General features: G+C 40.1%; 1 long non-coding RNA gene across 1 annotated transcript in view; it reads right to left on the bottom strand.

The window, feature by feature from the left end:
- Positions 1 to 5,712: 5,712 nt before the first annotated feature.
- The window catches only part of LOC142145149 (uncharacterized), a 131,996-nt gene continuing 112,817 nt past the window's right edge, over positions 5,713 to 24,891 (bottom strand). Inside the window, exon 3 of the long non-coding RNA XR_012689831.1 lies at positions 5,713 to 5,829. This is a non-coding gene — a long non-coding RNA (uncharacterized LOC142145149). The remainder of the gene's footprint in view (positions 5,830 to 24,891) is intronic.

Here is a 24,891-nt window from a genome sequence, read left to right as displayed (position 1 = left end):
GGAACTGCGAGCAAAAGGCTGCTGTTAAATCTACCGCAATAACGGTATTTAAGAGCACTATTACCATAATATCGGTAATAGTGCGCAGGCCGTGCTACTTTTTACAGTAACGCGGCCAATTGAATTCCCCCCTAAGAATGTTGTTTAAAAAAATAACTGAAGCACACCAAGGTATTTTAAATATACACAATCAGCACTTGTAATAATTATTATGTTTTTCATGAAATTAACTTTACCAGATGTCACTTTGTTGTTTTGTCTCTCTTTGAATCTTCATCCAGGTAACCAGATTAAACCTAGGAATCACCTTTGGAAGTGATGGTTTGTCTTTAAATTTATAACATATTTGCTTTAAATTGCTTTGCTGATTTAAAGAGAAGTTTAGGTATTACAGTGTACAGAAAAAACAGTTATTCTCTAGCCCAATGCTATAGCAAAATTATGGGTACTTATTTATTGGTTTCAAAATGCTATATGTCCTATGTGTTGTGTGTTCCCATCATTCTATTAATTCACCTATATGCATAGATGTGAATATACCATCAAAATTTACCTGTGTGTATATTCATCTGTATTTGGCTCATCGATAAATTCTATTTCACATAAGGTTTTTTTCAGGGCATAGATTGTCAACCAGTAACAATCAATGGCAAACATGTGTACACACTTCTATACAGGAAGAACATCTGTAGTAGTCCAACACATTTTTACTACTGTTGCTTTTAATCAGAAAGGTTAAGCGTTTCACATAGCCCTAAAGGTTTAGCAAAGAATCTGACATCTCCCAGAATCAGTGACTAGAAAATCACTTTGGTCTACACACAATATGTAATAGGTCATGTTCTCTCTAAAGGGAGATGTTCCACTAATATCTACGAAGAAAGAAGATTGCATAATGATTGTGCTACAGTCATGAGGAGAAACAGATGTGAATCTGAGACACGTTTAGAAAATGAGTATTCACCAGGAAGAGGCATTATATAGCAGCTGGAATACGCACATAATATTTGCATTTTATAGAAGTAGATAAACTTTGCTATGCTGAATTTTCTTTATTGCTTATGTATTGCCCCTGAGTTATACTCTTTTTTTACAATACTAGGCTATGTACTACTTATATATTGCCAAAGTAGTTGTGCTTCATATTACATTTGGTCACAGTACTGCTCTACTTGTCAGATATGCACTATGTGCAAATGCCTAGTGCAAAATATCCTACCTCTTTTTAGTAAAAAAGGTAATATCTCCTGCCAATCAAACTATGTGGTATACGTACTTACCTGCCTGTGTAACTATCAGTTAGTGGACCATAGTAGTAGAACATTAAAGAAACTCATTTATGAATATCAGCATTTTATTACATTACTACATTTTATGGCATAGAAAGTATACCTGTGAAACCCCTGCCTGTCATGTACATAGTCATTCACTTGATAAACATGATGTGATGTGGTACCCCAGTCGCTGTTGCCCTCCTCTTCTGCTTTGGGTATGGCATTGGCAGGGCTAGATTAAGGGAGAATGGAGATACTGTGAGCCCCCCCACTGTGAGCCCCCCCCCACTGAGAGGCCCCATCCCACTGTGAGCCCCACCCACTGTGAGGCCCCTCCCCATGTGAGCCCCCTTCACCGCTTACCTCCTATTCCTGATCCATCCTGTCTACAGGCTGCCGGGTTCTTCCGTCACTTGCTTCCGCAGCACGTAGTAATCTCCTTACTGGGGAGATCTAGTGAGAGTGAGACTGAGTCATAGTCTCACTCTCACGAGATATCCTCAGTAAGGAGATTACTGCACGCCGAGGAAGCACTACAGTGACAGTAAGCAGCTAACAGCATAACATTCTAGCATGGATTAACTAACAACCCACTATCCTGGAATTCTCCTTGCCATTCCCAGGGACCGTCTTACTCCAGCCCCACTTCTGCTTTTCACATTGCCACTTAAAATGTCATCCCAATATTCAAGGACCGTAAACTACTAGTGAACATGCTGCAGTAACTGTTGTAATTTCATGGCTGGTTACTTAAGCAGACCTCTTCAATACATACAAGTAGCCACGGACTCTGCCTCACTTGATACCACATTATTCAACCACAGGACTCCATCTACAATGACAAGAACATGCCACAGGGACACATTTCTGACCTGTTTATATCTACCCTGCTATATGTGGTGCAACAAAGTGTCCATGCAGCCATATGCAGGCTGGATTGAAACAAAACTGTCATTAAAATTGTCTTCCACCTTGCCTCTGTCACTCATTGCTGACCAGTGCATATGTGTAAAACTCAGATGTGGCATATGCCCACTTGTAGGTAAGCTAGAGTGTGGTCAGCAAAAAGAATTCTCTGAGTGCCTCAGAAATCACCAAAGCTGAAGGAAAATTCACTATTTTATCGGAACTGAAATAAAAAAACACGTAGATTGTTGCTCACACACAAAATCATTTGGAAGCAAAATGTGTGCTTTAACTTGCAAGCGGCTTATGGTAACCACAGTGCATCTGATAAAGTAACAAGCGAGGAGGGCGGTGTGTGATAATATATCTAACAATTCACAAGACCCACACTGTGTGAAGAACTATTTTGAATATAACTTGGCATACAGCCTGTCTCCAGTAATATGGTGTTATTATGAAATATTTTGATATTAAAGACTTATTCAAGAATAATACTTGAAAGTAATGTGAAGCCCGAGATGTGAGCAGGCAAATGTTCATTGGTAAAAATGTGGTTGTATAGGCGCGCTAATGACACATCAGTGCTTTCAATAAGGTTGAAAAAATATGTCTGAAGAAGATAACTTTGATGCAATTTTTGGCTTAAAGCGATATACAGTGATAATCCTACATAATGTTTTCAAAGCACACTGTAATGAGCTTTTATAAACAGGAGAAGAATGGAGAATAATGGTGATATGCAGAAAAATGCTTTAATCCTTTTGAAATAGGCCCCTATACTCTGCTGACAAGCAAGTAGTAGCCAATTTCAGAGCAAAATTTCAAATAGTACAATGCTGAATGTTGACAGCCGTTCAATGGAATGAGATACTATATATTTATTAAAGACATTTTGCTTTTCAAATTCTTTGATTACCAGTTAGGAGATTAAAAATTGATCTTGACATACTCTACCCAGCGGCTGGCTGACAAATTTTAGCATGGGGCACCATGTATCCCAGACTGTATCATGGTGGATAACTTGTGTTTTAGGACTAATATTAGTTATTAGCTATTTTATATCATTAAAATCTACAACCTTTTGAAATACACATAATAATTTTTGAAATAACAAGTGTGGATATACATTCACTTAGAAGGTTATTATAGCATGAAAACACAAGAGTCTAAAAACATAGTGCACAATTCTGCTCCATTTTCTTGATCCCATCTCATCTGATGATAATATTTCTGTGAACTACACATCTGCATATGTGACTGTCTTTCACACAAGAAGGGAATTGTGACACAAACACTATCCCTGTGCTGGGCACTTTTCATGACTTGTTAAAAACATGGACATAATGTATACATTTTATTGTGAATTGAATAAGGTTATGTATGGAAAATATGTTCATTCACATTTACCATATAAAATATAATTAAATACAAACACAAATGCAAAATTCAAATACAAACTAAATCCAATTACATTCAATTAAATACAACACCCTTTGTTTTCCCTTTAAAAAATCAAATGGAAATCATCTTTCCTGCTACAGTCCAAATGAAAATATGAATTATGTAATGTGAATAGATGGCCACGACTTCATATAATACAGCTGCCACACTAATGAATTAAGTACCATCAGCTAAAGGGGTGAATCCGCAACCTGAAGTGGATAGCTAGTGCTGCCGATTGATATCTACATCACTGTGTCTTGTTGTACTAGCCCTCCAGCACTGCTAGAGACATGCTTCCTGACAGGTGTATATGCATTTGCCGCTAGTCTTACTTTTCTCACAATTACGTGAACACACCCTTACTGTATTCTGCCTATGATTGCCCACCCATTCCCACCCTCATTTTACCTCTCTGAGTGTAATGAGTTGTAACAGTAAGATGCACCAAAAATCTGCTTACGGTCGTATGAGTAAACATTTCTGTTGTGCATACACAGAACAGAAAAGCATATGTTGCGCAGAAAAAAATAGGCATATGTCCAATTCTAGAGAAAAAACAAGCCCACGCTCGGTATATTCCACAATATATATGGTACCAGCTGCGTGGCAATATAAATGCCCATATATGTATACAAAACAAAAAGACAATATATATTGTGGGATATACCGAGTGCGGGCTTGATTTTTCTCTGGTTTTGTTTTAAAACATTGCCTTTTTGTCATAGCAGCTGTCCATTAAACCTATTTAAGGCACATTTGAGTGTGGCTCACAAGCCAGCCCTTGCTAGATGTAAACCCCTATACCTGGGAGGTGAGTGCATCTGATTTTAACTGCAGTTTAATTGTGATTAAAGAATATAGGTCAGTGTATATAATCAGGTACCCTTGACGCTAGGATGAAGGCTTAAATGTTTTGATCAAAATAATGAACTAATACCTCATGTTTTTATTTTGCTAGACACACACAGATATGCAGTATAAAGGATAAGCGCTGACAACTGTCTTTTTGTATATGTTAAATTCTGCATGAGCCCCTTAGACTTATCTTCTGTGATTATGCTTATCCAATTATTTTATCTTTATCCTTGATAAAATGGTAATAATAAAATATACAAATTATTGAGAGAAAAAATAATTTTTCAATTTGATATAACCCAATTGCCAACAAGTAGAACTGCAGGGTTCTCATGCTGGGAGAAATCACTCTCGGCTAATGATTCATGTCTCTGGGTTGACGACAAGGAGCAGTTTGAAGTCGCAGTACACTATATTGAATTCTAACACAGCCATTAGGCACAGGAGCACTAGTGGGGGTAATTTCTAGTTGGTGGGAGGGTGTTTTCGGTTATCAAATAATTTTTGGCTTTAGTTTTCCTTTAAGATGTTCCAAGACAATATCATTGCAAAATGTCATTAATGAGAGGACAATAAAGATCATTATGTAATGTTTAGATGTTGCAATTTATAGCAACCAATCAGATTTAAGCTGTCATTTGTCTAGCACAATTTAGAAAATGTTTGCTGTAGGTCACAGATCTTTCATGTACTTAGTCCCATTTCATTAACTAAGCCCCAATGTGTAACAACAATAATTATTTGCTGTCACTTCACATTTGTAATGTGTAATGAAATGTAAGTCCAATATGGCTGCCATGCAATGCACAACAAATAGATGGCAAGAAAATGACAATTTCTACTAATGATATTTTACATTTTTATAGGAATAATATTAACTTCTTACTCATATAATTAGCATTAACAATAAGTGATATTTTCTCTTAACTTAGAACAACCCAATATCCAAGAAGTGATTTGTGAAGTTTTCGTTTGGGATTACTGAAGTCAGTTTTTAGATACAAGTAGTTTACTGAATTTTAAGAAACAATAACATTATCAGCTATAGCAACCAATATTAAAGACGTTACACACAATTTACTGATGCTATAGTACAGTAAATATTCAGTCATATTGAATGTTTAGTAAGAAAATCATGTTTTTTTAAGAAAGAAAACCAAGTATAAAGCATACAATGCATGTAGTATATCTATAAAAAAAATGCATTTAGATGTAACTTGTCTGTTACGTGTGTAGTAAAATAAACGTGCATTGCAAGCATTTACATATAGCAATGTTGATGACAGAAATTGCCTACCAGCTTTGGCTCACATAATGACTTCTCAGTGGATAAGGTGCTGAATATGGTTGTCTGAAAAAGAAAAGCAAATATTAAACACATATATTTTTATATTTGATGCAATTATCACTAAGCATGAAATTACTTTTATTCGAAGTTTTGATTTAAAGACACAACAATGAATATTGACTGTATGCAAAAAAATTATATTTTGTTTTTACCTTGATTGCATGTTTCTTTGTGCTTAAATGTAGTAAAATAAGTGTACTGTAAATAATCAAGATATAAAAATATAAAAATTCAATATAAAAAAAAAATACTAATTGCACTGTAACTTTACACCATTCATGTTTGTTTTTAATCATGGGCAGACCAGAAGATGTCATCTACGTAGAGCATGACTGGCTGGTATTGACTTAATTCAACAGGGAGGTGCAGAGTCTAATGCGCCCCTTCGCCAGGTGTGAGGATTTCACTGCGGGAGACGCACAGGTCGCGGTCCTCCAAGTCAGTTACCAGCAAAGCAACTGGATGGTATAGTATGGCCAGGCAATCCGGGTCAAAACCGTGCGGTCAGGTGAGTACACAGTTGTGATCCAGAGGTGATCCAGAGAAGTAGTCAGGCAAGCAGAGTTGATATTGTGCGGACAAAGGAGTACAGAAGGGAGATCCGGAAGTATGGTCAGGCAGCCAAAGTCAGACACAGATGTCAAAGCCAGCAGGGATATCCAGAAGCAAAGTCAGAAAGAAGCCAAGGTCGTGCACAGGAGTCAGTCAGGGTGCTGGAGAGCAACACAAGGGAATGCTGGAGCATGGGGACCCTATACTCTGGCATCATAATGGTGCCAGAGCTTACTATAAAAAGAGAAGTGGGGGCCATGTAATTATTGGCAACAGTGATGTAAGCAGCTGTCACCGGTCCAGGAGTAGCATCCTGTTGCCTAGTGGTGACCACTCCCAGGCAGCCTGGGACTGTGCCAAGCAACCAGATACAGCCGCGTTATAGGAAGCAGGGGCAAGTCCCTGTGTGGAAGCATAGACACAGGGATGGCACCTGACAGTACCCCCTCTCATCCTCCGTTCCTAAGGAACATTAGGAGGACTCTTGCAGAATTTCTTCAAGAGGAGTCGGGAATAGAGATCTTTCTTGTCGACCCAGGATCTCTCCTCTGAACCAAAGCCTTTCCAATGGACTAGATATTGACAGCGCCCACGAAGGATGCGTAAGTCTAAAATTCGACTAACCTCGTAATTGTCACCCGAAGAGGTCAGGATGGGAGCAAGACGAGGAGAGAGATGGAAAAATTTGTTAAGTATCAGTGGCTTCAGAAGAGAAATATAAAATGTATCATGAATCTTGAGGGAAAAGGGCAGACGGAGTTTGTAGGTAACAGGTTTGATGACACGGGTGATGCAGAATGGTCCAATGAAGCATGATGCCAACTTCAAGGAAGGAACTAGGATCCTCGAATTTTGCATGAACAATCAGACCCTATCACCAACATGGAGTACGAGCTTCCAATAATGGTCTGTGAAGCATTTGCAACGTTGGGAGGATTCCAAAAGCCTTGCCTTAGTCAGGGTCCAAATATGGGAAAAGTCTTACACCATAGAGTCTGCGGTGGGAACAGAAGAAGAGAAGTCTGGGAGGGTGTTTTGGACCCCAAATATGGAGAAAAAGGGGGAGAGACCGGTAGATTTGTGGACATGATAGTTGTGGGAAAATTCTGCCCAAGGGAGAAGATTTGACCAGTCTGCTTGATTCCCAGAAGAAAAAAATCAAAGAAAGCCCTCAAGATACTGGTTAACCCACTCAGTTTGCCCATTAGTTTGCAGATGATAACCAGAAGAGAACTTTATGTGTAAACTCAGATTTTTACAAAAGGCCCTCCAGAAATGGGATACAAACTGAACACTAACTTTAGAAATAATTTCACGAGGACATGTATGGAGTCTGAAGATCTCCTTAATAGTGATGAGAGCCAATTGAGATCAGTATGGAGACCAGCCAGAGGAACAAAGTGTGACATTTTGGAAAATCTGTCGACATGATCCAAATGGTATTAATCCCACCGCTGAAAGGGAGATCTGTGATAAAATCCATAGATATACTAAGCCATGGAGCATCAGGAATGGGAAGAGGATGAAGGAGTCCCAGAGGCGCATGTCTAGGGTTCTTGTGCTGATCACAAACAACACAAGCTGAGACAAACTTGCGAATATCAGAATAGAGAGTGGGCCACAAATATCACCGGCTTAGAAAGGCTTGGGTCTTTTTGATTTCAGTGTGTCTGGCTAACTTAGAAGAGTGCGCCCATTGTAAGGCTTTGAGCCGTAAATGTGGTTCCAAGTATGTGCAACCCCGGGGCCAAGTCCTAGCGGCAATCTTGGTCAAGGACACAATACTGGTGGGATTCACAATGGGTCGTGGCTCAGACGAGGAAAGAAGATCTGAGTTATCGAAAGAGTGGGATAAGACATCAGTCCGGAAATTCCTAAAGCCTAGGCGGTAGGTAAGAACGAGATCAAAGCGGGGAAAAAAGGATGCCCACCGAGCCTGGTGGGGGTTTAGACACTGGGTGTTACATATAAATATAAGATTTTTATGATCAGTGTAAACAGTGACTGGGTCAAGGGCTCCCTCGAAGAGATGATGCCATTCTTCCAAGGTGAATTTGATGTCTAGGAGCTCCTTATTTCCGATCCCATAATTTTACTCGTTGGGAGAGATTCTTCTGGAAAATAATCTACAAGGGTGGTGGATGCTGGAAGAGGACCTTGGAGTAGTACCACTCATACTCCCATGGAAGAGGCGTCCAACTCTAAAAAGAACGGTCCTTGCTAACCTAGTTGAGAGAGGACAGGCACTGAGGAGAATTCCTTTTTAGTGTAATGGAGGCTGCCACAACCTCAGGAGACCAATTCTTGGGGTTGGCTGATTTCCGGTGAGGGCAGTAATGGGGGCTATAATAGTGGAAAACCCTTTGATGAACTGCCGATAACAGTTGGCAAAGCCCACAAACCTCTGGGTGGCTTTGAGGCCTTGGAGCTGTGGCCAGTTAGAGATAGCTGCCACCTTCTCAGGGTCCATTTGAAAACTGGAATCAGACACCATGAAACCAAAAAATGGAACTTGAGAAACCTCAAAGATGCATTTCTCCAACTTGCAATATAACCGATGGCTGCGAAGAGAAGAAAGTGCCTCCATGACATGAACTCGATGGTAAGAAAGATCATGAGAAAAGATCAGAATGTTATCAAGGTAAACCACCACTGAAACATATTTCTTGGGCATTACAAAGACCAAAAGGCATTATAAGATACTCGTAATGCCCGTCTCGGCTGTTAAACGCAGTCTTAAACTCATCCCCTTCTCGGATACGGATTAGCTTGTAGGCCCCATGAAGATCCAATTTAGAGAAGATTTGAGCTCCACTAATCCTGTCAAATAGTTTGGAGATGAGAGTTAATGGAAAACGGTTTTTGATGGTAATCTCGTTCAGCTGGTGGTAATCTATGCAGTGACGAAGAGATCTGTCTTTCTTCTTTACAACAAAGAATCCCGCACCGGTGGGAGAAGAGGATTTTCTGATGAATCCGTGCTGAAGATTCTCGGTAATGTACCGAGACATTGCGTGAGTCTCTGGGAGAGGAAGGGGATAGATTCTTCCTCTGGGGATCTGTTTACCAGGTATCAATTCAATTGCACAGTCCCAAAAGTCCCAAAGGGGGCGGTGAGGAGGAAGAACATCAAACATGGAATTGCTGAAGACATTAAAATAAAAAATAGCTCAATATTTCTGCGCTGAAAACACCCTTATGATGAATAGATATGAAAATAGAAAAGTCACAATTCAATGAAAATACTTAAATTTGAAGGAGATGGTACACGTAAATTCTTCTTTTGGTCTCCAGCAGATCCCATATAAAAAAAGAAGATAAAATACTTCTTAGAAGGTGAAAGAGACAGATATCCAATGTGGGAAAAGGTAAACTGAAACTTTCCAATGTTTTCATTGATTAATTATGTATTCAGGTGTAATTCAAGTGATCACTGCTCCATATCGTGAAGGCACCCCCTAAGAGGCCCTACTTACAGACTGGATTCTTGAATAGAAGCACATCAAAAAAGATCCAGAATTGAGGATCAAAACGCGTCGGTGTCAAAGTGTGTGACTTCTATGAAGGACTCCTGCCCGTTCATTTATTCCATCTACGAGTCATCTCATTCCGCAGCTTGTACATGTGATACGCTACTTATCCTCTCCGTTCTGGTAGGAGTACCCTTGTATTGAATTCTTAATCTATTAAAGTTTTCTGAACGTACTACCTCAGATCTATTTTTGTTCTATTGTATGGTGGTCCCGCTGGTATCGTAAACGAATGGAATTTATCTGATATGCCTCTATTCAAGAATCCAGTCTGTAAGTAGGGCCTCTTAGGGGGTGCGTTCACTATACGGTGATCACTTGAATTACACCTGGATACATAATTAATCAGTGAAAACATTGGGAAGTTTCACTATACCTTTTCCCCCATTGGAGGATACCTTTATCTGTTTTTTCACCTTCTAAGAAGTATTTTTATCATACAGTACTGTACTATAACCATCTTCTTTATTTTTATATGGGATCTGCTGAAGACCAAAAGAAAAATTTAAGTGTACCATCTCCTTCAAATTTAAGTATTTTCATTGAATTGTGACTTTTCTATTTTCATATCTATTCATTATAAGGGTGTTTTCAGCGCAGAAATATTCACCTACTTTTTATTTTATTGTGTTTAGTACTGAGATTGGGCTGTTCAGTCTCTGGTGATTATATCTGCAGCAGTTATTTGTGAAGTGCTGTAAGGAAATTTTACTTGTTTTATTTATTGCTGAAGACATCTCTGAAAGAGCTGTAGACAGCGGGTAGAGAGGGCTCAGAAGTACTGATGTGGCAGGTGGTCCGAGATTTTGCAAGGCATATTGGAGTGACGAATCACTGTGAACCGCAAGAAATGACTTGAGCCCAACCCCAGTCAAACTGGGAGGTAAGGATTCGTAGCCTTGGTAAACCCAGTATGAGAGGGCTAACTGACAGGGGCAAAACCAAAAACTGGATCCACTCTTGATGCAAGGCTCATACCGACAACCACAAGGGGGAGGTGACACTGGAGATGGAACCATTGCTGACACGGTTGCCATTCACAGCGGTGAGGAAAAGCGGCAGTGAAAAGGTCTGGATAGGCAGATGGAGTTGCAAGGCCGAGAAAAAATTCCAGCAGAGCCCGAATCCACAAAGCCGAGGTCAAGTAAGGTCAATTAGGAGAGTCCAGCACAACTGACATCAGAAACTCTGAGTTAGGGGATGAACAGGGAGGGGTTGCAACATCTTCTAGAATGGCCTCCCGCTTACCGACTAGGAGGGAGTGTTTCCTGGTCTCTGAGGGCAAGAATTTAGGAGGTGCCCAGGATCACCACAATAAAGGCACAGTTTTTGTTTGAAACTTCTCTCTCATTCCTCCGAAGACAAACGTCAGCGACCGATCTGCATCGGCTCCTCCTGCAGAGAAACCGGATTCTGGAAATTGGGAGCCAGCCAGGGAATCGTAGCATCTTGCCAAGGACCTTTCGTGAGTTCTCTCCCTGAAAAGGATTCTGATGCACAGGGAGATGAGGGAGTCCAGATCAGACGGGAGGTCCCTGGAGACGAGCTCATCCTGAATGCGGTCTGTGAGACCATACTAAAAGGTAGCAACTAATGCTGCATTATTCCATCTCAGTTCCGTTGCCAGGGTACGAAACTGCACAGCATATTGGCCTACAGTAAAGGAACACTGGTGGAGTTTCAAAAGGCTTGAAGCGGCAGAGGACACACGCCCAGGCTCATCTAATTTTTTTTGAAAAGTCTCTATAAAGGAGGCAGAATTTTTGACCAGAGTATCATTATGCTCTCAAAGCAGGGAGGCCCAAGCGAGAGCTTGTGCACTGAGCAGGGAGATGATGAATGCAACCTTGGTTCTCTCGGACGGGAAGGTGCCAGGAATACATTCAAATTGAATGGTGCACTGTTTCAAGAAGCCCCTGCATTTCTTTGGATCACTGTCATACTTCTCAAGAGATGGAATGCGTATCATGGAGTAAGAAACGGAAGTAGAGGAGATGGGGCCTCGGGTTGTCACAACGGTGGTCGTGGTAACCAACTGGGTGGCCACCAAAGAACTTTGCCGTGAAACAAGGCGGGAGATGTTTTGATCCCCGAGCCACTTAGTTATCAATTTTGCCTTATGGCAAAGTGCTCCATAATGCTGGAAAAGGCATTGTTCGTCAACGAGAAGTTGCTCTTGGAGGATGTTTTTCTTACCATTCTTTATTCATGGCTGTGTTCTTAGACAAAATTGTGAGTGAGCCCAATCTCTTGGCTGAGAAGCAACTCCACACATGAATGGTCTCAGGATGCATTACTGTTGGTATGACACAGGACTGATGGCAGCGTTCACCATTCCTTCTCTGGACAAGCATTTTTCTGGATGCACCAAACAATCTGAAAGGGGATTCCTCAAAGAAAATGTCTTTACCCCAGTACTCAGCAGTTCAATCCCTGTACCTTTTGAAGAATAGCAGTCTGTCCCTGGTATTTTTCCTGGAGAGAAGTGGCTTCTTTGCTGACCTTCTTGACACCAGGCCATCCTCCAAAAGTTTTCGCCTCACTGTGCGTGCAGATGCACTGACACCTGCCTACTAACATTCCTGAGCAAGCTCTGCACTGGTGGTGCCCCAATCCCGCAGCTGAATCAACTTTAGGAGACGGTTCTGGCTCTTGCTGGACATTCTTGGGCCATGTTTGATAAGCAGAACTGGCGCTGCGGGATGAAGCCTTCCTGACAACTATTGAATCTCTCTCCTTGAAGTTCTTGATGATTCGATAAATGGTTGATTTAGGTGCAATCTTACTAGCAGCAATATCCTTGCCTATGAAGCCCTTTTTGTGCAAAGCAATGATAACTGCACGTGTTTCCTTGCAGTTAACCATTGTTAACAGAGGAAGAACAATTATTTCACGCAACACCCTCCTTTTAAGCTTCCAGTCTGTTATTCTAACTAAATCAGCATGACAGAGCGATCTCCAGCCTAGTCCTCGTCAACACTCTCAACTGTGTTAACGAAAGAATCACTGACCTGATGTCAGCTGGTCCTTTTGTTGCAGGGCTAAAATGCAGTGGAAATGTTGTTTTTGAGATAAAGTTCATAGTCACGGCAAAGAGGGACTTTGAAATTAATTGCAATTCATCTGATCACTCTTCATGACTTTCTGGAGTATATGCAAATTGCCATTATAAAAACTGAGGCAGCAGACTTTGGGAAAAGTAGTATTTGTGTTGTTCTCAAAACTTTTGTCCATGACTGTAGGATGCAGATTTAATTAGTCTTAATTACTGAAGTTTTATTTTACTCAAGTGTATCCACTCAAGAATTATAGCTGGTAAATAACTTTAATTTTTTTTTGTTTTTTTACACTTTTGCAAACAATTTGACAACCAAATTTTGACTTACTAGCATTACTGATTTTATTATTAAGTTATTTTTGTAGGTCACCTACCAACTAGTAGAACTGTGGGGCTATTCTGTTTTCCCACCACTTGTGTCTGAAAAGCTAAAGCTCGTAATAAGATGTATAAGTTGGGAAAAATCTTTGAATTGAATCACTCTGTGCTGAAAAATTCAGCAAAAGAGAGTACAAAGGAATGTTTATAGAAAAAAGTCCCTGACTGTCAGTGTATGCTGGGAAGGCGTTGAAGAAGCAAGTAAGGAGACTACAGCGCGCTGGGGAAGGACCGCAGTGAAAGTGCTCAGCAGCATTGATCGCGCCGGGGGCGCCCCGCCCCCGACCGATCAATACTGCTGCTGAGCACTTTCAAGGGCCCCCTAGATGCCCGAGGCCCCTGGGCTGTAGCCCAGTTAGCCCTAGGGTTAATCCAGCCCTGGTGGAAAGACATAAAAGTCAACAAACGGTGATAAAAGAAGAAAGATATTAAAAATACAAGGGTCAGGATTATATGTATATCTTGTGTGCTTAATTGTTTAACAGCAGAGGTATCATAGACCACTTGCCATATATACAAGTACCTTAAAGAAGTTAATTATAGCTACCTTTTGTGGATCCCCCTTTTTTCACTAGCCACAACTGCTCTTACTCTTTTAGAGTTGGGTCTGGTTGTAGTTAGAAGAAGGGGGACATCCTCTTTTATTTGGCTCTCCTCTATAAAAAAAAACAATTAGCCCAGCACTGTATATCACAAGGATTAGCCTCGAGGATTGGAGGCTTCACATATTGTGTGTCGCCCCAATATCATGGTAGCCATTTCAGGTGATGAGTAATGGGCATTGCATAGAGAAGTAGCATGTTTACAACTACTTGGGGTTCCACTTGTTTCCCTAGTCACCACTTACATCAGGGTGGCTAGAAAGAGAACCAGCAATTTCACCGCTGAACTTGCATGCAATTATTGAAATTATTACTATTTAATAACTATATTACAAACATGTGAAATGTTTTACTTTGTACAATAATCACACAATTTCATTAGAAATAATAATTATTTATTATATATGTGCTTTGGTGTACTATCTGCATACTCAATTCTTCTATAGGATTTGATATACTTAATAATGTCATTGAAGACATCACATAGAATATATATTTTTTTAAATTACTTTACTGATCAGTGACATCAGATTTATAGCTATGCATATTTACTTTTTAGCACATTGAGGGTTATCTTCAATGCTGAATGTGCAAAAATGCAGTAAACTATAGCAACCAATCAGACATTTATTGTCATTGTTTTACCAGCACTAGACAGAATAAATTTAATTCTTATTGTTAGTTAATAACCCTCATGTGTACTATAGGACACTAGCTGTAGGTGTATATATATATATATATATATATATATATATATCTCAAACTTGCCAACTCTCCCTGAATGTCAGGGAGACTCCCTGAAATAGGGGTGATATTCCTCACTCCCTGAAGAGTCTGGCATTCTCCCTGATGCTGAGCCAGTACAAGACGTGGTTGGCTTCGCCATCTCTGGCATGATGACATGGTTCAGAAATTGTGTCCTATGTCTATGGAGGTGGCCATTTTCATGGAGACCAAGATTTAATCAAAGACTGACAGGTAAGACAACATGACTTCAGTAATGGAGACAGAAATGTAAAAGACACTTCAGTCTCTAGAGATTCATTAGCTGCTTTTCTTTAATGCATAGTTGCCTACTCTCCCAAAATGTCTGGGAGACTCCCGCATTCCCGGGAGACCTCCCGGGAGAGCAGGGCAACCTCCTGGTTCTCGCCCCCGCAATAGATAAGTGGTGGGGACGGGGCTTAATGATGCAGATATTGCGTCATCTTAGCCCCGCCCCCTGCTGTAATTGGCCAAAATTGGGACAATCGTTTATGGGCGTTGCCAAAATAATGCATTTCATCAAGTTCCGCCCCCGCATGGCCACCTTCTCCGGGATTTCCCTGAAGCCAACGAAGAAAAGTTGGCAAGTATGATATATATATATATATATATATATATATATACATATATATATATATATATATATATATACACATTGGAACGCATGTGGACCACAATGGGTACTTCCTGGTTTGGTAACGTTCTTCCGATACATTCCTGCGGATGCCTTGGCAAATAAAAAATGTCCCTTTTTCCCAAAATTCAGGGGAAGTTGGGCATCAAATGCTGGCTAATGTTTAGTGGGATGTGGATGTAATCAACAAAGATCTGCGGCTGAGAAGTGACAGTACTGTTAATCGTGTTGGTGTCAGCATATATGTACCTATAAACCACTAATTTTATTATACTGGTAAAGCAGATTGTATCCCATGAAGTGCCCTCTCCTTTTTTGCTTTATGCACTTTAATAAACATACATTTACTGTATAGATTAGCAATAGTTCCTGTTTTGGCAAACTGAAGTAACTGCAACAAAGGAGTTAATAATCAGTTATCCACAAGAAAGTTTCATTAAAATTTGACAGCAGGGTTTATACCCAGACTAATCTCAATCATCATGATCTCAATTAAGTTAATAGCGGTTCACAGTAATAACAGCTAATTAAAGGTCCAGCTACACAGGAAAGCATGGAAAAATCATGTTGACTACTATTGCCTTCTCTAAACACTTAATAGCCTACCTAATTTAAAATGCTAATAAAAGCATCATAAAAATGAATGGGTTCAAATGATATTTTACCCTGAAGGTCACTCAGCAGAGAATGGATGATAGCAAAACATGAATAATTTAATTCCACCAATTTCAAACAGTCATGGATTTTATTGAATAAAAAAAAATACATTATAAACTTCTATCATGATTATAAATCATTTAATCTGAAGTCATTATGAGATAACAAAATCATTTTGAGGCAATGCAATTTATGAAAAGATCTTTGTATACAAAATGTTCTGAGGCACAATGTTCTTAAATAGAGAGTATGAACGCATGTGCTGACATAAAATACACAGAACCTGCACAGTAGGATGTGCACACTATTTTATTATATAATCTTATATTATACAATATGATGATTATTGCACTACCTACTGTTGTTATTGAAGTTACCGTGTATACATTTACCTGTTTCTGGTCCTCTTTAACTTTCAACCAAAGGTTCAACTGTCTGTCCTGACCTCTTAGCCTCCCTGCTGATTATAGCATCCTTTGCCTTGCAATTGCTGTGCCTGCTCTGAATCTGTATTTTTCTGTTTCATCACCTATTACCTTTTGTCTTGTTATCTGGACTATTATCGTTTGCTGCCTGCCCTTGACCCTTTGGCTCTGTTACCTGGACAACCCTTGTTCGCTTCAGCCCCTGACCCTGTCTGTTTCTGACCTTTTGACCTCTGGCTTGGTTTTGGTTGCTTCTCACTCTCAGGCCTGAGTAGCGCTCCAGCCTCCTACTCCTTGTTACCTGTTTCTCGATTTAAGCTTTTACAACTCTGAGTGTAAGTACTGGGGACACCCGAGTTTCTGTGAGAATATCTGTCTCTACAGGAATGGTGAAATTGTCTGCTACAGTAACTGTTCTAAAAGCTTATACAGGATTCAGGATAAGTCGCAACAGGAATGAGTCTTATTTACTCAAACATGTTTTATAAACTATCAGATTTATGAATTTTTATTTCTCACAATAAGTAAAATAAAATTCATAAATCCCAAATTAATATGTATAATAATTCAGAATAACTTAAATAACCATACATGACAATTAGGATACAGTTCTGTACAACTAAATATTCAATTAATATTTATGCATGCCTCTTATATTCCTAATTCATATTCCACTGATATACAAAGTAAACATGTATAATAATATAATATAAAATATGATAATAATATTAATTTATCATAACAATAATAATAAGAATCATATTTATCTAAATTAGTATACAATAATGATACGAAAAAAGGCAAGATCCAGTTACTATCACCTTTTAGAGTATAATCTCCCATAAATACTCCAAAAGGGCTTTATTAAGACAATACAATATACAATCTTCAGAATTTAGATTAATTTTCCTCTTGATACACAACAGTAGGTAAGATAAAAAGAAGGGAGAGAGGAGGGGGGGGGGGGCATAAATAGGAACACCCCCATAAACTCAAACTTGAAATTGGAGTAGGGTGGCAAGAACATAAGGCCACCGCAAAGTCTGTCCAATAAATGTTGCTATCTCACTCCACTTCTTTCTCTCCAACAAAAATATTGAGGCACTTACCGTAGTAATAGAAAGAGCAATCTATTCTATACTATTATAGTCCAAGGCCTCATTTAAGCCTTCTAAAAGCAAATATAATTTAAATATTACGTTTTTTAAACCTCTCACCCACTCTGATTTTGTGAGTGACACGTAGGACAACTTGACTATCAGAATTGACATTATCAACTAGGGGTTTGCACTCTATTTATAACATTTATTTTATGTTCTCTAGAATGAGATTTCAAGGATCTTGTATTTCTATCAACATCTTGAAATTGGCAAGAGGATTTGAGAACATAAACTAAATATATTGCGTCACAATTTATGAAGATTTTTATAGGCGATTTCACTCCAGTGGCAGAATAAGTTATCTCAATGGATTAGCAATATGTTTGCATTTTAGACAAATAGTTTTATTAATGTGGAGACAACCCATTGTTTTTTGTTTGATCCAAGTTTTTTTTCAGTTTTCAAGATACTCAGAGTGAACATTTAATTTATTAATAGTTTTATTCTAGAACACAATTATGTTTTATTTGACACTTTGTTTGATTTACAGATACATGAAACAGTCATGGGGACTATGTTCACCCCTAGTTTTGACAACCTGTATATTGGCCAATGAGAAAGGGAGATATATATTTAATTTATAGTCTTTTATGCTCATTTAGGTTCATTAATAAAACATGAATTATATTGGGAAAGACATGTAACCTCCCCCCACTGACAGAGGCATCATGCATGAAAATTAGATAGGGAATAGTTAAAGCATCCATCTCTACATTAGTTAGATGAAAATACATATAATAGTAACACACAAGTTACTTGGTAACAGTTAAATGAAATAAGATTTTTCCCATCCTCTTCTCCCTTGACAATGTGACCCAAGAAGAGACATCCTTCACATATGTGGGACATGTCCAAAGATGTTTACTTTTTGGTCAGATATTCAAAAACTATTGTAAGATGTATTAAAAACTAGAGTGCACCTAAGCTTATGGACAGTCCTTTCATGTTATTCAGGCAGCTAAAATCATGATAGCGAAATATTGTAAGCAATCCTTACAGCTATCTATGATTGCAGTTAAAAATACAATATGGGTTATAGTAACGCTAGAAAAAAATAACTCATTATTTCCATGGCAAATTGTTAGAGATCACGGCGGCCGCGGGCGCCGCCGCAATTCTTCCGGGTTCTCTGGGGACACCCCGTCTGTTGCTATGGCAACCGGCGCGTCACTTCCGGTTTCAGCGTCCCGGTTGCCTGGGCAACAACCAGGACGCAGGGGAGCTTCTGGTGTCGCGCCCGGCCAGCTGTCAAACAGCCGGGCGTGTGCGCATAGGGAGAGTTTGAGTCAGCCGTGCAAGGCTGTTGTAGATCAGTCAATCAGGGCTGATTAAGGATTTAGTTTACCGCTGGCACTCTGTCTTTTCCATTGGCTGCAGGATCTGCATTTTTATTATGCTGCAGCTGAGGACACATTCTGGACTGTGTCCTGATTGGCCATCAGTACTATTTAAGGCAGTGAGGACTTAGCCTCACTGCCGGTTATAGCGTTCTGTCCTCAGTCCTGCTGCCTGCTTGTGCTATCTGTTTGGTTCTTGCTACCTTGGATTGACTACCCGTGTTTTGACCCCTGCTTGTTCTTGGTCCTGTGACCCTTCTCTTCTGACCTCGACCTTTTTGCCTGGATTTCGGATTTTGCTTCTCTGCCTGTGTGTCTGACCCTTCGCTTGTCTCTAAATATTTCATCTGTGCTTGTGACCCTTTGACCTAGGATTCTTCTTAACTACAGCCCGCCAATCACTCCACTCCTGGGTACTCCTTTACGTCAGTATACGTTACCCGACCCTCGGTCGGCCCGCAGCTCAGTCTGTCCCCACCACTAGGAGCTCCAGCGAATACCGGGCCTTTAGAGTAAACTCCGAGTTTTACTGTACTGGCTTGGGAGTTCCTAACACAAATGTGCCAAATTTAGTAACATTTTGGATTCATGGATTTTCTGCAAACTAATACAGTAATTATACAAATTAATTTTGATGCTGTGTTCTTTATCCTTGTTTGTTTGATATCATTTAGGTAGTTTTGGAAACCACATATTACCCCCCCCCCCCCCCCCCCCACCCCATCCCAGGTATACCCCCCTTATGCCACTTAATATTCATTCATTTCCACTCCTTTTTCCCACTGTTACCTTCTCCTTTTCACACTGTTATAATAAAAACGTTATGCTTCAACAAAAAACATACTTGATACATGTTTACTGGAAATTGTCAAGCTGTTATCTTTATTTTTGTATTTAGTTTATAAATGTACACGTTGGGCACCTTCCAAACAGTGAAGTGCGCACCCTGAAATAACATTCCCACCCCCCTCAGATATGGTTTCTGTAAATAGCAACAAAACATGTTCATCTTGGAGTATTCACGAAGCTGAGCTAGTAGGCTGAGTTACATTTTCTCCTAGCTCACTAGTCCGATAACAGTTGATGCAATACTGTTTCAGCATGTTTTGTCAACTGGTAGACAATAATAAGCTTCAGTTCGCTCATTGAATAGTCCTTACCATACAAGAACACTCACTCACTCTACTGTACTTAAATCTCTTATTGAAATATAATCAAGCAAATGCTACTGCTCCATTTGATTATTTCAGTTACACAGTGATCCTGCAATTGTTTTACATTGTGATGCACTTAATCCTTGCTTATTTGTATTAAGATGTTTCAATATTTTTTTTACCATTAATATCAAAACTAAATGTGCCAGGCTAACAACTACATATTATATAGTATATATTAACTATATGATTTTCTCATGCCTTTGTCTATTTCTGTTGCCTCAACTACCCCTGTTGACAGCAAATGGTCGAAACAACTCACTTAAAGGATCTGCAAGCAAAAATCCAAGTTCATTTAGAGGGGAACTGCTTCTGAGAAGATAAGTCATGCTGAATTACCTTTATAAATGCACTGTTTCTCCTGCTACAATTCTTTTTTATATGCTCACTTGCAGTAACCTGATATTTATTTCACAAAGTCATTTTGCTATAGCTGGGATTGAGTTGATTTAATTGATGTACCTCTTTATAATGACTCTAAACCTAAATATCAGAAGATTAAATCTTGGTTCATATAAAGGAATGATAATGAGAAATTACACAGTACAAAAGTAATGGTATCATTAAAATAGTTTTAAAAATTATGTTAAGGTGAAAGTTGCTTATTTATAAACCACTATACTATTTAAATGTCTACTGTACTCAGTAAAACAATGACATTTATATATTTAGTTAAAATTGACAGTTTTTTATATACTTATAGTTTTAGTGAGTTTTGTTTCCAAATTTTTTGTTTAGCATAATGTCTGTGAACAGATTTGCAGCCTGCAAAACAGTTAAGTTCATACAAACTCAAAATTTGCTGAAATATTTGGCTTGGGCTACATTCCATCATAGTCCTATTAACTTGATTTTGGGGTTTCTATTCTTTGGAATCTATTCATAATTTTCTTTCACCTTATTATAGCACATAATATCAGTTCCTACTAATGTAACATGGAAACATAAACTCATAAGATAGATAATTTTCACTAGCACCATATGCATAAATGCTAATAATAATCCATAACTAAAACACCTGCTTACAATGTCGTTCCTGTTTCTTCCTCTTGACTTCCAGTTTTGAAAATATTCCATCATTAGTTTGCTTCACAGCTAGCGCTTTGTACCTTATCACCATTCATGATAGCGGCCAACATCGATGTCCTGGGAACAATGAACATGTCAGCTGTGTCAGTGTTTAAATAGACATCAGACCAGTCCCCAGTCCGTGAAGAAGTGTGTACTGCAAGGGCAAAAGGCTGCCCTTTTTTCATCAATTGATGTATATTAGACAGCATGGGCAACAAGTTATAATTTTTATCACAAATTATAATTTTTATGTTAATAGTAGAATACATTTATTACATTTACAATGCAAAAAGTATTCAGTTACTTTATGAATGCATACTCATAGTATGTGTCTCTGAAAAGGACTTGTATAGAGTAAATGTACATTTGTACATCATCTGCTTTGTCTTACTCCCCCTAGTGGTTGCTGAATTGGTAAGACCAGAATAAAAGTATACTTTACAGGGGGCGTGGCTTGGCGGCTATACTGACTGGTTCACCTTCATCTCAGCTTTCCACAAAAGAAGATTTTATCACAAGCCATCGCCGCTCTGCAGTCTCTGTACTGGCTCCTGCTCCCTACCATCAGAGAGACCTTACACCCCCTTACATTTGGATGCCCGTAGTGTCCCTGCAGTTGCTCTAGGTCACCCGTAAGCTGCTAGGGCCTAGCTGTAAGAAGATCCACGAACTGATGTGGCCTGCGCCTGGGACTCCCGGCCGCACTCCTATATAAGCTAATACTGAGATCCAGCGGCTCCCATGGAGCGCCCCCACCTCATCCCTAGCACAGCATCCTCCACAGACCACCTGGGGCTGCAAGCAGGAACACACAGATCTGCAGCCCAGCCCCTCAGTCTTGCTGAACACCTGCCAGCATCTTCTGGGCCCGGCAGCTCGTGTCTCCCGACACCACTACATGACTCTCATGTCAGCCTAGCTGGAACTCCCGAGGCGCGCAACTTCCATTGACGGAGAAACTGGAAGCGCCAGTCCGACGATGCTCCCGAACTTCCGGTCGGCTGCAACACGCTGTTCCCAGGCTATCACTGGAATCTGGCACTGGAGCACCTTACCCACCTAGCCTGCGGCTGATAAAATTGTGCCTCAAAAATCTGGGTACTTCCTGTTCGCAGACGTGGAGATCGGCACTTGGATCAGCATTAACTGCAGATTGGCTCTATCTTGCACTTGCCCCCACATCTGGACAAATTCAATTCAATTACAGACACCCCTGCTCTCTGGGTGATCGTAGGCCTCTGGGGGTAGAATCACACTTCCTCACACACTCTAAGATAACCCAATTTACTGCCTGGCTCTGAAGATATAGTTCAACATTAGTCTACTCTATAGGATACACAGGGCCCTTTGGAAAGGCACCTCTTTTTGACTGTCTGGTGCCGGTGTTAAAGGGCTGTGGTAACACTGCACTGTCTAGAGATGTAAGAACAGGGAGGCTTTGCTGGTTTAAAGGCTTGCACTCTCTCTGTTAAGCACTGCTGTATTGTCTTAGACAAACCTCTACCCTTGGAAAGTTGCAGGAGTTAACCTGAACAACAGCGCCACCTAGTGGTGAAACTATATGAGGCAAGATTTGCTTTACTATTCTCCTGACTTTCACTGCATCCAAGTTAACCAGGTCCCCTTACATTGACCCTAACCTTCACTATTTGGAAGATGTGAGACGGAGGACGCATCCGTGCAGAGCTACCTACCGGACAAGTACAACCTTTATACTTACAACAACCTGTATCTAGTTCCTCTTCAATCATAAATAAAGCGGCATCCAAAAACATAAAGGCGCAGAATGTCTAAATCACACACCATTTTTCTAGAAAAGACAAGTCACTATCCGCTGGCTCTTCATCTCCCTGAAACCGCCCCTTTCAGGAAGAGGACATGGGAGTAGAAGATATACCAGCAACGAAGAAAGATATCTCTGATCTTTGCTCCCTCCTTGTGGACCTCAAACAGACTCTTACTTCTGAATTCGAAAAAACAGTGGGGGAATTGAAAAGGGACATTTCTGACTTGGATCAGCGCACCTCTACCCTGGAACAGTCCCACAAACAATGCCAAACATTTCAAACCAAAACTGTCCGAGATCTGGAATATCTTAGCAAAGAACTTGACTTTCTCAGGGATAAAAGATCTTGAAAATCGCGAGAGAAGAAATAACCTCTGTATCCGGAATATTCCAGAGGTTATTGATGGACCATCCTTAGAGCCTTATTTACAACGTCTCTTTCTTTACCTGGTGCCCTCCCTCTCTGATTCTCAGATCCACATTGAGAGGGCCCACAGAGATCTTAAACCAAAACCAAAGGACTCTGCCCACCTGAGAGATGTCCTCATGAAAATACTTTCATTTAAAATCAAGGAGAGGATTTCATTGAGCTCCAGGAACTCCAACTTCATTTTCTTTGAAGGCTCCAAACTTCAAATATTTCAGGACTTGGCACCCTCCACTATTGCTAAGAGACGGGACTTAAAAGAAATTACTGCAGCCCTACAGGATCAAGGATACATGTATTGTTTGGGCTTCCCATTTCGATTGGTGGTGGAGGCAGGAGGATGCCAGGTGATGATCAAGAGGGTCACCACTTCTTGCGCCAAATCCAAGTCCACCCCTCCCTAGGAATGGGGATGGGGGATGAAGCCTCAAGCTCACAATCAGCAGAAGTTCACTAACTGCTATGTTCTAATAAACGTTCTATTTCCAAAGCCCACTCACTGGACTGCACAGCACCGTTAATATTACTCTGGGACTTACAATTGTTTTTTTATGGCGTGCACCCCACTACACAGGGACTACCATAGTCATCTTCGTTTACTATACATAACACTACCACCTGCCTTGAAAGCGGTTCACAGTCCCGCCCTTGAGCCCCCTACTCCTGGGCTCCTACTTGGTAGTGGACGTCCTTGCTGCACCCCCCCCCCTCTTTACACATAGATTCCAAATTCTAACTCGCTCAGTCTACCCACCTTCGTTACCTTTGCACATAAGTTAAATACTGACTGTTTTTTCATGTAACACACAAATACTTGATAGCTTATTTGTACACTGAAATTTAAAGTTGATATGTGTGTGTTACATGAAAAAACAGTCAGTATTTAACTTATGTGCAAAACAGAACACTCATTTGCACCCCTTGCATTGTAACATGGTTTTGTCCAGGGGACTGAAATAAGATACCTCTTCATTTAAGATCCTTAATGAATCAGGCCTTCCATTTGCAAACATTTGTGATACAAATTGAGTCATTCTGAAGAGCTCAGTGACTTCAAGCGTGGTACTGTGATGGATGCCACCTTTGCAATAAGACGGTTTGTGAAATTTCATCCCTGCTGGATATTCCACAGTGAACTGTAAGTGATATTATTAGAAAGTGAAAGCGTTAAGAACAACAGCAACTCAGCCACAATACAGAAGACCACATAAAATCACAGAGCGGGTTCAACGACTGCTAAGGCGCATGGTGCGTAAAAGTTGCCAATGTTCTTCTGATTCCATAGCTGAAGAGTTCCGAACTTACACTGACATTAATGTAAGCACTAAAACTGGGCTTAATAGAATGGGTTTCCATGGCCGAGCAGCTGTATGCAATGCCTCACATTATGCCAAGCATCGGATGGAGTGTTGTATAGCACACCGACACTGGACTGGGGAGCAGTGGAAATGTATTCTGTGGAGTGACAA

The sequence above is a fragment of the Mixophyes fleayi genome, chromosome 1, assembly GCF_038048845.1.
Source record: "Mixophyes fleayi isolate aMixFle1 chromosome 1, aMixFle1.hap1, whole genome shotgun sequence".
In the NCBI taxonomy this organism is placed as follows: Eukaryota; Metazoa; Chordata; class Amphibia; order Anura; family Limnodynastidae; genus Mixophyes; species Mixophyes fleayi.
The sequence above is the reverse complement of the archived record's forward strand: the minus strand, read 5'-3'. Positions and strand labels throughout refer to the sequence as shown.